Genomic DNA, 18,780 nt, shown 5'->3' with positions numbered 1-18,780 from the left:
TGCTGCATGGTAGACGAAGAAAGTGCTTCACAGCGCAAACGGCAGGATAGGACAAATTCTTGTTCCACCAGGACAAGAGGTCTATCTTTGAAGACGTTGCTGTTACTGCAAGTGTAAAAACCATGTTGCAAATTGCACCAAAATTCTGCGAGCATCCAAACCTGGACAAGGTGGAGGTGCTTATTCTCGTAAGAAATATAGTTGGACGAGCGAAACCTGATGAAATTGGTGGACTCGTCCATAAGAGAGTCCAGTAGCTTCCGCAAGACGTGTAGACGGCTCATCAACGGTCTAGTGTCGTCGTCGCCAGCTTACGAAGGGCTGGTGTCAAGCTTCTCTAAAATGTTAAGGAAGGAGAGTTCGTGCTTATGTCGAAGCCATGGTATGAGAACAAGGCTGAAGAAGCCCTGTGAAAGAATTTCAAAGAGCTACCCCCCATCAAAAGAGCTAGAGTAAGGGCGAAAGCGATAAAACTAGGCCACGATGTAGGAGTAACTACTTTGGCAAACTTTGTGAAAACGACAAAAAACCTGAGCCTTTCTGTTTTCTTTTTAGTGCGGACACACAAAGGAGTCTATTCGTTCAGAGCCGTCGTTTCTGCGCACCGTCCTTGAGAGCACCTTGTTGCAATATAACTTCAGAGGTATTTAGCAGTCCTGCTCTTTGATAACCCCTGTCAAATCAAAAGCCGAGTCACCGCCAGTGATTACCTCCGGACTGAGTGCCTGAAACGGGTAAGCGCTTTATCTGATGTCAAGAGATTGTTTTATTCTTTACCTCATGAACTTGTGTACGATGAAGTTAACCAGTGCTTTGAGTGTTATGGTTGCACCAAATTTCAGAATGCACGTGGAATTCATGGTAATGGTTTTTTGGAACTACTGCGCTTCTACGCACATTCGACCTTTGTACTTCACAAGGACACATTCTACACTCAGTGGGAGGAAATGTGCAGTGGCTCTTGTTTGGCTCCCGTTATTAGTCACCTTTTGTTCGCGCGGTACGACAGAAGTCTAATGGCCTACCTTCAACTGACAAGCAGAGTTAAAGTGTTCCGCTAGGTCGACGACCTTTTAGTGTTTTACCACATCAATCAATGTGACCCTCGGTGAACCAACAATGAGATATTTGACGTATTTTGCGTGAAACGAAGCATCTAGAATTAACGTCGGAGTTTATTTCTGAGTGAAAGGTACAGTTTCTACACTTATAAATGCTTTTTTGGTTGACCATGTTTGTTAGCTATGCAATCCACGCTCAAAAAAAAGCTTTCTACCTTTTACGTCCACTTATTCTAGCTAGTCAAGCGAAGCATTGCTTTTTCCTGCCTAAAAGCAGTTCTGACCCGCTGGTGTCACCATCAGATAAAATGAAGTTTTTCGCACCAAGTGACCGCCTTCAACAAGCAGGCTTTGCTAATCTCCTGCCAACTTCTATCACCGAAACTCTCCTAGTGTCACTAGGAGTGCCTGAGAAGAGACAAAGCAACAGCCAACTTAACAGGCCTCGTTTTAGCACGGCTGTTATTCCCAACGTACACGAGGTTTCTCATAAGCTAAAGGGGTGTGCTCTGCGCACGCGACAATCTCGCAGGGCTATGTCGCAGGGTCAACAGCAAAGACCCTAAGAACGAAGCATGCAATAAAAACTACGCTACGCGCAGTGTTGAATGTGTTTTAGTGTTTGTCTTTAAGATATTAGTAACATGCGGGCTCTGTAATATTGGCCAAGCAGGCTGATGCATGAATGATTGGTTCAGGGAGCATGCTTGCTCTCTAAAAGGCTCCATTCCAAGCCACTTGGCAGATCATTGTAAAAAATTGTGGTTGTCAGCCATTTTTTGACAAGTGTGTCGTCATGGAGCAAAAGTAAAAAAATAGCGCGAACGCGAAATTACGGAAGTTTTTTGCATACAACTTCGTTTTACCTGTGTTAGCGCACCCTCAAGTTTTCTTCATGGCTGTGAAATTAGTTATCTAAGGTCTACTTTTTGAAAGGTTCTTGATAAGGTACACCATATGGCACATGTGTGTGGTATTCTGCTGCTGTGTGATTATGCGCAAGTTCTGTTTTTTTTATATATTGCAGTTGGTTTTCAACGCTCGGTTCTCACCCCTTCTCTCTCCTCCTCTCGTTTGCGCTGTTAAGTACTTTTTTCGTCAACCTTGTTCTTCTGTTACTTCAATCTCGTGTTTCTTCTCCGCGATTATTACCTCTCCAAGTTAGTTGTACTTTTTTACAACTTCCACTGCACGATTTGCTATTTTGAAGCACCGTTCTTTCCGGAGGTCGTTGTCCTAATACATACAAAATGAGATGAGAAGGACTTGAAAAATTACTGGCCGATCAGCTTGCTGTCCGTCAAAGATGAGCTTTACAAAAGTATGTGCTAAGAGAATTAGGGCAACATGCAATTCTGGCATCCAAAGGGAGAAGCAGGATTTTGAACAGGCTACTGAACTCTTGACCACAACCACACTTAAAATTAGGTAGTAAAGCTAAACATGCCCTGTTCATCCACTGCACACAGCCTTCATAGATTACAAGAAGGGTTTGACTCTGTTAAGACATCGGCAGTATTGCAGGCACTATGGAATTAGGGCATCGAAGAAGCCTACATAAATATACTGCAAGAAATCTACATATGTTTCACAGTCACCATAGTTCTCTATAAGGAAAGCGACAGAATCAAAACCAAGAAAGTTGTAAGGCAGGGAGACAAAGTCTTTCTAATGTTATTCACCGCTTGTTTTCGGAATACTAGATTTGAAAGAGTTAGGAATAATCGTTATTGGAGAGTACTCATTGCTGTGTGACTCAGTGGACGAATTACACCTCATGTTCACTGAGTTAGGAAAGGAGAACTGGAAAGTAGCTCTTAGAATTAATCTGTTGAAAACTAAAATAGTTGACATCTCAGTACACAAACCCTAAGTAACTACTGTGGTATTCACCAGAAATCAAAATCTGAGCGTGCGCCGCTGCCGCGAACTAAAATTCATGTCTAGGACAACGTACGTGTATCATAGCCGTGCGCAGTGCTCGCAAGAAGGAGGGGCGAAAGCCTGTCACAGTGTCCCCTCCCTTCTATGTCTGTGGGGGCGTGGAACCATTAGCATGACGGAGGCACTCACAGTTTTCTACTGCTTACGCAGGCTGTTTGGGTACATGGTTTCATGACAGCGGGTATTGCGGAATCCACTTAAGACGACTATGCACGACCGCGGTCTTTGCCGGATGGCTCTGTAGCGGTACCGCTCATACACGCTCCTGAAGAAGTGTGCCTGTTGCCGTTTTCGATCAAAACTGCCTGACACCTGCTCGGCAACTCTTCAGGAATGCTTCCTCGTGACAGAATTTGATGTTTTTTTCACCTCAAGTAGCAACAATGTGCACTCGGTGACACTGGCTGCCACCTGATGGTACATATAGTCCGCAAGGTCATTTTGACAGTAGGCCGTAGAACCGGCAGCATGGCGGAAGCGCTCACCAATTTTCTAATTCTTAGCTGGTTGGTGATCTTGAAATATGTTCAAAAAACTACATACTGCCTTGCTGGCTCCCAATCAAGTGATTTTTCTATGTTATCTTCTCGGTAACGATCGGTAATAACGCAATCTTCACGCCAGTATGTCATTTTTCCTAGTTGACCACTCCACTTTTTCTTATTGTTACAGTGTGGCAAAGATATTGATGTTAACCCAGGCACGAGTGATGCGCAATTTTATATGCTGCCCGATGGGCAAAGCAAAATGATGTTGCAGGTAAATTATATTGAAGAAAGATATAAGAGACTCATCCTAGACGTCAGAATTTAAGACACGTATTCTTTCACTCGAAGCTAAGACTGACTAAAATGATGCTGTACGCGATACTTTTTCAAAAATGACTGACCAGCAGCAGGATGGCCATCTGGCATTGACTGGTCTTATTCAAAAGATTGATGACATCGAGAACAGGCAAAAAAGAAATTATCTGGTCTTTCGTGGCTTCGACGATTCATCCGCTAAAAAAAACTACCTCCAAATCGGAAGAACTCGTTGTATCACTGTGCAAAAGTAGGCTTGGTGTGACAGGCCTGAGTACTGAGATGCGGATAGCATAGGGACATACATGGCAAGTAAACCACGTTCAGTCATTGTAAAATTCACTTCCTGTGAATCCCGCCAATCTGCGATTTCGAATGCCTTCGAACTCAAAGGCAGCAGGTACTACATATCTGAAGATTATTCACACTCCATCATGGAAAAAACAAAGAAGCTGTGAACTATGCAAAAGTGAATAAGCAAGAAGGCGAAAAGGCGGTTTTGAATTGTGATCTGCCTATTCTACGGGGAAGGCGTTTGCACCTCTATGTTTGGACGGCAGAGGTAGTGCAGCAGTCACATTTGTATAAGCGCACAACAGTACTGTCTTTAAAGCTTTCAATAATAAATTGCTGAAGCACAAAGAATAAAACAGACAAGTTTTTGCGTACTCATTAGCCTACGGTTGTGCTAGGCACCTAGTGAAGGTTAGGTTTTTCTGTTCAAAATTCCGGAATCTTCCCGAAAACCTATCACCGCTTTCGACGCAATAGAAATTCTCATTATGGAGGTGTCTTTATTCTTGTAAATAATAGTATACCTTGCGTTCAATTGCAGTGCACATTTCTTGGTGTAGCGGCAGCCTTCTGTCGAATGCGGTTGGGAAATGTTAAAAGAATAGTATTTGGCTCTTACTATCATCTAACTAGCACGTCTCATATGAGCACTAACAAGGTGCTTGATTAGGGTGGTTGGTGCTGCATGGTAGACAAAGAAAGGGCTTAACAGCGCAAAAATTAGGAGGGAATAGCAGAGACGAGAACAGAGCGTTGAAGTAATCAAGGGTTGCTTGATATGACTAGCTCTTGATAAGGTAGGCCGTTTGGCACAAGTATGTCCGATTTTGCTGATGTTGCGTAGTTATGCACAGATTCTGTTTTGCTATATAGTGCAGTTGGATTGCAATAAAATTTGGTTGTTAGTTCAGCGCTCTGTTCTCGTCTCTTCTATCCCCTCCTGTTGTTTGCGCTGTTAAGCACTTTTTTCGTCCCATATGAGCAGTTCATCGAGTTGTCCTACTTTCTGGAGTGTCTGTAGACACGACCATGTCTTAGTTGCGGTTAATTTTAAACTAACTCAAAGTAACTGGTCATGGTAAATTCAAAGGAATATCATTACTGGTTCTTTGTAGTCCTCTTTTTTATCTAATGGACGCTACTTGCTACTGTCCATTGGGTCTGGCATTGTATCTGACGTTCATGCTTTACCAGGTTTAAGCAACCTCAACATTGTCGTTACTGATATTTGTGTTTAAAAACCAACCATTGTAAAGAAACCACCTAGAAAATTGATCTTGTGTTGTAAAGCTGATTACTGCTCAAAAAAGCAGTCGTTATTTTTGTACTTCCCTACATTTGGTAGGTTAAAGGATAATTTGAGTGTTGAACAGTTAAGGGAATGCCATAAAGAAAAACTTTCCTATCTTTTAGATAACTTCGTTTCGGCGCGGATACTTCGGTCCAAACGTGATAAGGATAAGCCTTGGTTCAATGAGCTACTGCGAAATATGCTGCTCAGCGTGCGCAGGGTTACCTAAGTAATAATTGCGCAGGTCCACAGAAAACCTCTAAAAACCAAAAAGGCTGAAGGTTTATATCGAGAGTTTGACCAAATCGATTTAGGAAACTCATTTCGCTTGGATTAAGGAACGTTTAGTAAAACACGCAAAAAATTTTTATATCCGGCATAATGGTCAGTACGACCATTCTATTCCACCCACTGAACGCTCAGGCACCGTAATTGCTGGTGACAACTGTCCTGAGCGACAACCGTGAGATTTAGATTTAGGAACGACGAAGATGGCCAGTGTTCGAAAGCGCGTGGTCGGAATGTTGGAGAACTCAAGGCATGAGCATCGAGTGGAAGAGAATGACGAGCATGTCGTGAGCAGGCATTCTCTCTGGGAACTCGTTGGCGCAAGGTCAAATTGTCGGTACGAACCGGCAACAGGAACGACGGGTGTTCGGGTCAGCCGCTTGAGACGCGGGCGCCCCAAGGTGACTGGTGAAATCTGCGGTGATCGAAAGAAGGCCCCTCAGACACGCATCCGCCATGCCAAGCGAAAACGAGCGCTCACTGCACAAGTGCACATTCAGAAGTGAGCCACCCAAGGCAATCACCGAGGTGCCACGTCAACAACGGAACGCCACGTCGGGTGAAGCAGTCACCAGCACAAATAGCCTGAAGAGGACATATTGATTTGATATGTGGGGTTTAACGTCCCAAAACCACCACATGATTATGAGAGACGCCATGGTGGAGGGCCCCGGAAAATTAGACCACCTGGGCTTCTTTAACGTGCACCCAAACATGAGCACACAAGCCTATAACATTTCCGCTTCCATTAGAAAGCAGCCGCCGTAGCCAGGATTCGATCCCGTGACCTTCGGGTCAGAAGCCGAGTACCTTAGCCACTAGACCACCACAGCGGGGCCCGAAAAAGACCTATGAGCGTTAGCGACGACGTCCTGCCCACACAGGCGCCGACAAACGCATCGAGCTGGGGAAGGGATGTCGTGATCTAAGAGATACCAGAGTTGGCAACAAGCTAGCCAAGTCAGTGGCATCATGTAGGCTGGCCCAAAGCACCATAAGAGATAAGGCGATAGTCAAGTCATCATTCGGACAAGTCAAAGTTTAAAAAAGTAATTAGACGGTTTAGTCACAAATCTAGTTTGTGGTCAGTTTTTTTGTGTACTCGTTTTGGAAATTTGTTTATAGTTTGAGCACCGTTTTTTTGTTATAAATGTTTGTCCCTTTTTCGAGTCCGAGACTGTGTCCATTGCTCCATTGCGCGGGGCTACACACACATGCACCCCGTAATCCGTGACAGAAGCGCAAAGTCAAAGCATTTATAGTGGCTACATTTCTTGTGTATTTCCAATCGCCAATCTCGGCTTGTAAGTGGGGATTTTTCATTGTTTAATGAAGCAATGTCCCATGTTGAGTATGCCTTGACAACTGTTCGTAACCTCATTGCAAATATTTTTCCTCAAAAGAAAACTCGAGCGAATGATATTGCAGCTACAATGGCTAGTATTTATTCTAATCTTTAGGCCTGTATTTTTAGCGTCGTTTACAAAAGAGAAGTCCCCCCCATCTCTCTCAATCTTTGAGTGAAAGAGCAGCCCAGACCGCCGGGGAGAGTGCATCAGAACCGGTCCTGCCCAAGCCACTGACGGTGGCCTTGCCTGACGAGCATGACGTTACGGGAGAGATTGACTGGGTGGTGGTGAACGCGGTTACCGGCGGAGAACAAAGCACAGCGTCGACCCAAGGGCAGTACCCCCTCTCCCAAACAAGTTTCTCGGCCCCCTCTCTCCACCCTACGCAATGTGGCGGTGAAAGTGGTTTGGTGAAGAAAGGAAAAAGACGCTTATTTTTGCAACCCTTAAAGGGCCGCTGAAACGATTTTGGAGATTTTTCACTAACACATTGGGCCGGTAGGCCAAGTCCCAGGGTAATTTAGAAACTGATTTGAGCTCTCTGCGTAAACTGTGTAATTTATTACAAAGCTTTAAAGCTGCAAATCGCTCGAGATCGCTGCTTATCGCTGTGACTTGGCCGAACGCAGTTCTAACCGCCCACACACCAAGCGACGCAATCTGCCCTGTTGACGCCATCGTTTTCAGCTGATGTGCTTGACTGCGCAACACGCAGCTCAGGTATTTCTTTTCAAATAAACAGAGAACAAATGTTGTTCGTAATTTCTAAACCACTCTAAATATTATTTCGATTAAAAGTTTTTACAAATAAAAAGAAGACGATCGCCGTTTACAACTAAGCTTCGGAACTTCCGGCACATGGCGAACGTTGTCTGCTTGGATCTTACACGCTCCGTGTTGACGAGAGCTGAGCGATGAGTGGGCATCACGTGGTTGTTGTGACTCATACACTGGCGACGGTGCGAATCACTCTTACCTCGTTGTGGGCTGCAAGTCCGTTGATTGGCGACAAGTGAATATACGACACCGTGCGCCTGGAAAAACACAGCAGGCACACCGAGTGGCTGCAGCGCATCGGATTGCCCTTACCAGATGAACGACGGGAGTTACGCGTATGCGGTCGCCACTTTAAGCTGGAAGACTACGAACGTGATTTCGTGCTTGTGCGGCGATGTGAAGAGGCACTCCCTCAAGTCCGATGCACTGCAGTCTTTGTTGCTTCCTGGTGAAAAGGTAAGTTTACGGTCGATTCGGATCGTGCTACACGCATGAAAACGTGGTTCGCACGTGTTCAGAAAATACTATGTAACTTCGTTAATTATAACTATAATGACTGTGTCTTTTAAATGCAATGTGGTCCACTTCGCAATAATTATATACACGCTGAAAGACTTTCCCCGGTTCGCGATTTTTTGTGCAAAACACTTGGGCAGAAGGCTGCCTTTTTGCACGAGTGTATACGTCATAGAGCCAGCTGTAAAATGCAGGTTCAAATGTACGGCATGAATGATCTCAGAAAAAAAAAAGCCCCGCAATAGTGCAACACGTGTTCGGTGGCGTTGATAGGCTACGTTCTGATTGCTTGTGTTGTAATCATGCGGAATAGCAATAGCACGGTGTGCTAGAAAATCGTCTCGCAGTGCCGGCGTCTTAAGCGCGTTGAAGCTTATGCTTCAAGTGTAGCGCATATGCTTTATTTGTTCATTTATTTGCCAGTGTGAATGCTTTTTTATGTATGTGTAAAGGCAGCCTTGCAAGAGAAAGCGTGCCGATTGATGGATCGTTTAATTCATCGACTGCACTTGGGGAAATTCTTCCAAGAAGCTTATGGCGCTTTTTGGCCTGAGTTTCCCTTGCGCCACTAAAATCTACCATTATCAAGAAGCTTATGGTTGCTTACGGGGCGAGTTGTAAGCATGTCAGTTTACGTTGTGGCATATAATGCGAGACAACGAAGAAGCCGAGAAATATTTGCACCACGTTGTCTCTAAATAAATTAAGTGTATAACTGCAATACTCCATTTGTTTACGTCACAATGCATAATCACCAAACCACAGCAGTGCAATGAAATGTTGGCTTCACATCTAACAAGAGCTTGGCAGCTCATCAAAAAAAAGAACTGCTAATTAGTAGAACTGCATGCAGATATAATCTGCGTATTTCATCCGAGATCTGGAAAAAAAACAGGAATGCTGAAGTAGTTTTTGTATTAATAGAATACTCTCTCCACTTTTTTGGGTAATATACAAGATTTTTCAGCAGCATCTTCTTAGTACACACACATAAAAAATACATGCTATGTATATGAAATTATTGCACATAAATTGTGCGAACGGAAATGCAGAGACAACACCTAAAACCATTGTCATTTATTGTGCCTGTGGTAAAAGAAATTGCTGCTTTTTTCAGCATCACACACTGCCCCAGAAAAGGGTATGGCACAGTCTTGGTACCTTGTGCTGGTCAGGTTTTTCCTGCTCTGTTTGTGTACATTAGCACTGCACAAAAGTTAGAGTGGAATGTACATGAGTTGCATAGCATTGCTGCATATTATGAAAAATAACTCAGTAACACCTTTCTTACGCAGCCACACACTGTGCAACTAGCTGATACCGGATAAGGCAGCTCGATTTCCGCCACTCCTCCCAGATAAGAAAATATTTTGTGTTCTTTGAAACATAACTTGGCACCAGGGAAGTTATCGCAAAAACCAGAAGCATTGTATTATTCCTAAGCATGTTGATGTGTTTAAAACAAACACAAGCTACTTTATATAAAGTGACTTTATTATCACAAGGCTACAAAGACAGTGTGATGTATAAAATACAGTTCATCAAAAGTGCAGGTGTAACATGTTATGTTTATTTTAACCAACTCATATCCAGACAATCGCACAAAAAACTGTGCACAAGGCAAACACGAGTACAGTGGCAATTCGGAAGACATTGGAATGCTGGACTGTGGGTAAGTTGACTTAAAAGTTAAAAAATTCGCGTATGAGGCATAAATTGTACAGTAGCTGTTCAGTTACAGCATTCACACCTATTCTCCTAAACAAAGAAAATTAGCAGGAAATAATGCATGATGATGAACGATTGGACATGACACTAATCGAAGAAGTTTTGTTTATTTGAGTATTTGATAACCATCTCAGCTACGCAAGTGAACATGACCCTGAAGGTGCTCGTTTTGGCCAATACACTGACAGAAGCTGCCTTCACCACAGAATCCGCAGTGCAGACAAAGTGTGGTGCTTCATCACATGAGCAGGAGTAGCAGCTTCAACCAATGTTGCTTCAGTGCCACTGCTCCCAGAGGTTTCCGGCCTCTCGGTGGCTCAACAGCTGTCCGAATGGATGAATCTTCCCCCGCTAAAAAAAACCAGCTGCTTAAACATCTGTCCACGGATCCTTCCCTGCTGAGGATGAAAAGCCAGCTGCTGAAGTTGACGTCACATACTTGCCTTCATTCAGCGAGATTTTCTGCAGGCATTACAAGCAATCAGTAATCTTTAACATGTGGTGGGCATGTAGTCACAAACTGATTCGCATATTGAAATCACCACGTGAGATAGGAATTCTCTGGGCTTGTGTGTGCCATTTCATGTTTGCAACAAAGAAAGTCAAGCCCTTTAGTTCCCTGAAACATTTCACCCCAGAGTGGTTGTGAGAATTTATTAGAAGGCAGAGAGGTCAGCCGAAGATAGTTCCCTGTGGAGTAGTTCATGACACTTCACGTATCTTTCCCAGAACACAAATTGTCCATTCTGCAGTGCATGCTCATTTTTCCCACCTGTGTGTTTTAAAATTATACGAATGTGATGGGCAGTTTCATTCCTGTGAAAAGCCTGCCGAGACTCTTTTATGCATTAAGAGGCAACCTGCATATATTATAATGATGTACATAAGAGCTTGTACAATTGAATGCAGGCCCGTTGCCAGAAACTTTTCAAGAGTGACCCACATGCTGAGGGCTTCTAAAAACTCGTATTTTCATTAGTCATGTTTGGTTGAACACACCCCTCTATCAAAACCTCAAGTAGGATGGGGCAAGGCCCTAGGGATCCCTAATTCTGGCCATGGGCCTCGTTGAGCACTTGTATAGGAGACATGCTCTGAGGAGTTATTGAAAAATCATGCGAATTTTTCATCACCCTTAATTCAAAGTAGGCAAACTGGTTTCTCCTATGCAACTTTGTCTCTTATATGAGTGTATCTTATGTTGGAGTTCGACTATATAAGCAGAATTTATAACGCCTCTTTATTGACATTAGCTAGGCAAGAGGAATTCCATGACAACAGCGACGAAGAATGTTAGTACTCATTTGCAATTCACGATGCTCTATAATACAGTAGTGTTATAGATGTTGCCGCAATCTCAAACGAGATAACGAAGAGCATAGGAGATCGCGTTCTCCTGCAGTTTATACGCTTAAGCCCAACAGTAGGATTAGTACAGAACTTATGCTGAAACCTATGCCTAACTAGAACACAGCCCGGCCGAAAGCAGTATGACTTATTTCACACGAAAGCACACTGTGGTTCATGAACACTTTCTTTTATTACAAGCTCGTGTTTTCAGATGTTCACCAAATAAGAAAGGGCACACTGACACATGTGTACAACTACATTTTGCGCAGCATCTACAACGGGCTGCCACCTACCAAAGCAGTTTCACCGTGGACACAAAGAAACACTAAATTGATTTATGTGACACTATTTACACATCATTTATGTGCTAATACACCAGCTTCTTTTTTGTAAGACATTGCCAGTTACTTTATATAAGTCTTCTAAACAGTGCTACACTTTGCTCATAGAGTGACTCTTTTGTGATAGTATACTTGTGCCGCGTTTGCGGTTATTATTAAAATGGAGTGCGCCAATTACGTTTTCTTAGTTGGTTTTGAAGAGATGCACCTAAAGGGTCCCTGCAATGGTTAATTGATGCTGCGTTAGCATTTCTGCTACAGCACATTGTAATAAAAGAAACCGTAAATTCCGGTATTCACCTTGTATCTTCAGTGTTAAAAGCTACAAGCTTTTTAGCAGTGCTTTTTCTCGTGATTCTATCGAGAATACAACTGTCACTAGTACACCATTGAGCTGTAGCTATTTTTCACCATTACACTTGAATCTTTCAATAAAACAACACTACCTATATCGGCTACCTAATTTTTTCCAGTGCACTTATAATCAGTAAACGCTATGAAGAATTTGGAGAAATTAAGGTAATCTAGACCATAAGCAATGAAATATTGTAGTAGTATCTTTGAAGGTGAAGTAATGGCTTCAGGTGAGTGGATGTTGACACCTATTTGATATCTAGGTGTTCACTCTACTGATTGACCTCGACAACTCCTCTCGAAGGTTGCTTGGCATTAGCACTCATCACTAGATTTGTTGGAAGGTTAAATGCAAGAAGGGCAGATCATGTAGTTCAAAGACACTGAAAAGTCTTAATTTATTCGTGTCAGTCTAAAATATCTTGTATTGAAGAAATAGGGGTCAAAGGAAGCCTTCCTTCGGTGGGCCCGGCTTTATTATATACTTTCTGTCGCATTGTGCAAAGCTCCCACATGCTAAGCACACACATGCTAAGCAACACAACACATGCTACAGGCAACATTATGATTGCAGCTGAAACCTCCTTCACAGTTACATTACTATCACTTTAGGAACATCCCCTATACCTTCCTTGGCATAATTGTCAGTCACTTTTCTTTATATTGTCTAACAAAGGAAACACGCCCTTAAATTTATTTACCATAATTTTTAGCAATCATAGCGAGGGTCCCGTTCTTGCAGACCTAATGCCATCGGGTAGTATGCCAGGGAATATTAGTCAGCTGCCAGCCGTAAGAACATCACCTGTTGTATGATGCCTATAGGCACAAAATGAGAGTCCCACACTCGCTGCAGTGGCAACAGGCAGCGCTTACTGACACTACAACATTTAAATGCACATACATATCCTATAAAGTGGACGGGAAGATGGCCGGCATGGTAGCTCAGTTGGTAGAGTGTCGGATGCGTTATTCGAAGGTCGCGGGTTTAGTCCCTGCCCACGCCAAGTTGTTTTTTCGTCCACTTTTCTTCACAGTTACAATAAAATCGATTTATAATAACATCTCCTATACTATGTTTGGCACAATTGTCTGTCAGTTACCACTAACCTAACCAAGCCGTATTATGAGAACTAACGAACAATAGTGCCATAGGAAGTATAGGGGACGTTATTAGTTGTGAATATAATGTAAATGTGAAAAAATAAATGTGTATGAAAAGATTGCTTTTCGTGAGCTGGGACTAAACTCGTGAACTTTGAATTACACATCCGATGCTATACTAACTGAGCTATTGCGGCGGCCTTTCCCTCGTCCAGTTTACGGGGGACATGTGCGCACTAAACGCGAGTGCGTCAATCAGCGCCACCACGAGCTACGCGACACCAACAGGCAGAAAAAGTGTTTCACACTCGCCGTCATGGTTGCTAGTAGGGCTGATTCACGCTGCCACGTGGGAATGCACATATATACTGGATAAAGAGAACGAGGAAAGGGCCGCAGTGTTAGCTTATTTGGTAGAGCATCTTACGCGCTATGTGATGGTCGCAGGTTCAGTCCCAGCTACTGGCAAGCATTTTTTTGTCCACCCTAATTTCTTCTCATTTACATTACATTTACCATAATTAGTGTCCCCTATACTTTTTATGGAATTATGGTAGGTTAGTTATCATTATTATCATGTCTAGCAAAGAAAAATGAAGCCTTACAATTTCTACTTTTTTCTTTCAACCAAGCCAGGTGACTTGTCTATCGTGCAATACTGAGTAAAACACAAGCACTAACATGTTTTGAGGGGTCATTCATCTGCAGTATCTATCAAGACAACAGCACTGGAGTTCCAACAATGGAAGAGCCTTTCGACAGGGAATGAAAATTCATTATGTTTGAGAGCTGCTGTCATGAACTGCTCCATATGTGGCCAAGTAGTTGGCAACCGTAACTTCAGTGTCATGGGAACTCTGGTCGTTGTAAAGGGGGGGTGCGAGCAACTGCACAAGCTCCGGTGGAGAAGCCAGCCACTTGTTTGAGGTAGTGAAGCTGGAGCCGGCAACTTTCTCCTGGCCGCTGGCATGCTCTGCTAGAGTTGCGTGGTGGCTGCAATCATGCAATGCCTTGGTGCTCAAGTCATCACAAAATGCACCTTCTACAACTACTAGAGGGTCTACTTGCTCCCTGCAGTAAAACAGGTGCACCTATTGATCAACATCTAAATATAACAAAAGCAAGAGTTGTAGACGTATTAGACAGCGTGGAAACAAATGCTTATACTTGTCTTGCAATAAAGTGAATCTTACTTTTTTCCATAAATTTGCCATAGATTTACAAATTGCAAAGCATTTGCTTCCATCTGTATATCTTTGTCAATGTTATCTAAATTCAGAACATGAAATCATTTGGTATAAAGCTTGTACGAAACAAGCCCATCTGCTTTTATGGTTACAATGCGAAAAAGCCTAATATTTTGCATGCAAATATCAGAATGTAGAAACCAGTCACCTGGAAAAATCATATTTTTACAAATAGTTTTAGCATACTGCCCTATTTATCTTACTGTGTATTATGAATACTCATGATAGAAGTGTTTGAGATGATGACTTGTACAGTGGTAAAACTGTATCAGCGGTGCAATACTCGTGGGCATGTCGGCATGAAACATCATTGCTATTATACCAGGCCCCGGAAACTAGACGCTAGTTTCAGTTTCAGAGAACATGCACGCTCATAGTTGCTGGGCATCCTTAGATCCGGTTGAACATAGTGAGGTTGATGTGACAGTTGCGCATTTATTGGCCATCATAGGTTTTTACAAACAAAAACGTCTACGCTCCGTAAAGAACTTCTCTTTTGTTTATATATTCTTTCTTATTCCTTTATTCGTGATTTTTAAATAAGGTGAAGCGCAAAGAGTGATTGTCTTGCATTCGTAGCGCTTGCCTCCGCTCCTTCTTGCCTCTAGCTCAGCGATATTAGAAGCTGGATCTCGCTCGGTTATTTCGGTCAGTTACCGTGTCATTTACAAATAAGATAAGGACGGCAAGTTGTGGCGGGCAAAGAATGAACCACAGTGAGCTATGCCGAACAAGTAAACCATGCATTCGTCGAAGATGACTTATTCGGGCAACACATATTTTTGCGGCTTTGTGGTGTGCTAACCCAGAGATTTCTAGTTTAACGAAGGTTTTTCAGCGTTTTCTAATAGCAACAGGTGAGCAGAAGAACTTGGACCAATCATTGAAGCAAGTATTGATTTTGCATGAGTGCATATGAGCGAACCCAGTTCACCGCAAGCCAGACTTAACTGAGAGATGTGCAGTGTCGCTTGACTAATTGGTGAAGACGGCAGCCAAGCTCCTGTCGAAAAAATTGGTTTATTGAAAGGCTTGAAATTGAGTTAGCTCGGCTACATGGTTTTAGCTACTTTTACTTTTGGAAACTAGCTCAAATGATGTCAAATATTTAAAGGCCACTTCCTACTTATGAAATTCTTGTGGCCGTGGTTTCAGATTTTGTGAGTTCTTATTTCTAATAGTATCACTCGAATACACGTGATGGACTAAATGCTTCTAAATATTATTACAGAGAGTGTCGATGGAGGCAACGTTTTGACAAGTGAACTTTTTTTCGTCAAGGAAAAATTTTGCTCTCTTGAGGACAAGTGAACTTGCCAAAACACTGTTTCCAGCGACGTTCCTTCTCGGAGAACCTCTGATAGCTTCAAGCCTCTTCGTGCCTCTGAATTTCAGTTTTGTTTGGTACTCAATTTCTATGCCTGTCGTCATAACAAACGTGATTGAGTGAAATACGTGTCCTATCCACGATTGTTGATGATTTTACATTCGTTCAGATATTGGGTTCAACGTTTACTCAATGTGTTCATGTGTCAGTTGTAAATGGTAGCTGCATCTATATATTTACACTTTCACACTATGTGTATGTACTGTTTTTATGCGAAACATGCAATAAAAAAGCATTTCATTCATGTCAATTGAGTTTCGCCTTACTGTGAAATCAGTCAGCTTAACATTTGCCTCTTCAGAAATAATAATAATAATAATAATAATAATAATAATAATAATAATAATAATAATAATAATGATGTTGATTTTTCATCAATAATTTTATGAAGGACAGCTGCAGGTCAGAGCTGCTCTCCAAAAGAGGCAGCTTGACAAAGGCCCACAGCTAACTTTTAGCACGACAGCAGTGGCAAACATTCAGCAATGTGAAGTCAACAACAATAACAAAAACACCAAATAGATAAATAAATAAATAAAAATAAAGATATAAAAATCAAGTCCAAATTTCAAAAACAAAATTAGCAGCCATGATAATACAGCAACTGCAAAGAAATCTTAAAAACTAAACATGTGTATATCGCGCAACTGAATCTGTGTACAATTTAAAAAATCTATGCCAGCTTTCATATATTTATTAAGTAACGTAGGAACTATGTAGGATAACTTATCTGTGAAGGAGTTTGTTCTCGAAGTTTTTATTTGCCATGTTTCTTTATTTCGTGTTTCAAACAATGTAATATATGGCTGCAGTTTTGAGAGGTCATACAAAAAATGTCGACTTTCTTTTAATTCACGCCTGATTGCCAATGCTTCACGCCTGATTCCCAACCGGAACAAAATTTTAAAAAAAGATTACCAAAATATAATGGCCGCATTTTCCAAGCGGCCAGCGGACGTGCAAGAAGGCACGAGGGCATTCCGCTTGCATGCGAAGTGGGAAAGAATGACTTCTGTGGCAAGCATCCTTTACTCAATTTTTGTCCTTTGTCTCTATTTGGCGACCTCACCAGTAACGTCATGAAATAATTTTTTTGTTTGTGATTTATTTCTAGTAGGATGCCCGGCAACCGCCAGTTGTAAAAGGAGCGCTTCCGCTGCCGAGAACGAATATATGGGAGGTACAGGGGACTTTGCGCACCCTAATTATACTGTGTAATACCTAAAAAACCTATGCATTGTGCCACCTGTTTTTCCAGTTCTTCCCCAAAAGAGGGCAGCCATGGTAGATACACTCGGTGATGGGCAATGTGACTCTCCTGGCTACAGCGCCAAGTATCTCACGTACTGTGTGCTTGCCATGCAGAATGGCTGTATTTTATACACTGAGCTGGTGAAAGTCGAAGAGGTAAACTTGCAGTCCTACTAGTATACTTTTGAAGTGCTAACAAGAGACCCCTTGCTACACTTTTGTTCACAGTCACTCAAAGTCCTCTACAATGTCTCCATGAAAAATCAAAGACTTGCTAAGTGCCTGGCAGCTGTGGAGAATCTAGGCATCCACATGCGCACGTTGACAACAAGTACCATACGTTTGTGCAACATTTGCAAGTAAATCTAAGAAACATTCAGGTAATAAAAGTATATCTTTATCTCATGTGAAATCGTTAAATTGCTGTCTCAAGAAGGAATGTTGGATGCAAAGGAGGAATGGGAGTTTCCTCACTATTGCAGCACTGTGTGTGCCCATGACAGCAGGTCGAAGGAACTTATTAGGCATGATTTTTCCTAGATCGACATCCTAGTGTCACGCTATACTGCCTCAAGCATAAGGCAAACATGCGACACTGGTAATATGCTTGGCAAGTTGGTAAAGGCAAGCATGTACACTGTTTATAACGTTAGTGTGGTACATGTACAGTAATTTGGCTCACTCTAATAAATTACCTAAAAAGGGTGATAGTTACACTAGGGTAAAATCTTAAAAACTGGCTTTTCAACTTGTAATCATGGTAGACGCACTTGCAACTTGCAAGTTTCTTCTTGCATGCATGGTCTAATTACAATATTGAAGACAACCAGCAATAACATACTAGCTTATAGGAAATCCTGGGACTAGAGAAACTTTGAAGAAACTTGTACAAAAAATTTAGTGAAATATTTTTATTTCATTCCTTATATTTGTAGCAAAAAAAACCAGGTGCGGACACAATCAAGAAACTCATACACAGTACGAGCACTGGTCCTGTGTATGTGTTCCCTATGTCTGCATCTGTTTTTTTTTTCTAAGAATATGAACACAAGTGACTCAAAACAACTAGCCCCCATCCCTACTTTGGCTGCTCAAACATGCTTTACAATAAGAGCAAGTGCGTCCCCAAATACTTTCATTAGACACATTACTCTCAGAAAAACTTTTTTATTTGACAGTTCACTATAACAGCTCACACCAAAATATCTGTCATCTCAGCTCTGTTATGCAATCACATTAAAAGCGAATTCCTATACTATACATAAAGATATGATACCCGGCAGTGTAGGTTAAGTAAGGTAAATGTCCGGGAATGTAATCTGAGGATTGTAGGTTTGGTTACTGCCGGTAAAAAGCTGTCTTCTTGTCTTTTTTTTTCACACTCATGTCACCTTACTGCAGTACCAATAGAAGAGCGCAATTAACATATTTTATACATTCCTTGTTTTCAGTGTCAGCTTGTTTTCAATAATTTCATGTAGGGAGGCTTGAAGGTGTCCTCTTTTTTTTAATCTCACCACTGCAAAGGAGCTTTCAGCTGGTGCAGCTAGTAAATACAGTTCAAAAAAGGGGTGCGCATCTGTTAAGGAGTGTTGGCTGTTAATTTAACAGATGCGCTTCTAACAAACTGTGGCACTTCAGATGACAAGCAATGACAAGGTAATAGTTAAAAGATTCTTCTGAACATGGGTGCAA

Source organism: Rhipicephalus microplus, chromosome 2 (genome assembly GCF_043290135.1).
Source record: "Rhipicephalus microplus isolate Deutch F79 chromosome 2, USDA_Rmic, whole genome shotgun sequence".
Taxonomy (NCBI): Eukaryota; Metazoa; Arthropoda; class Arachnida; order Ixodida; family Ixodidae; genus Rhipicephalus; species Rhipicephalus microplus.
The sequence above is the reverse complement of the archived record's forward strand: the minus strand, read 5'-3'. Positions refer to the sequence as shown.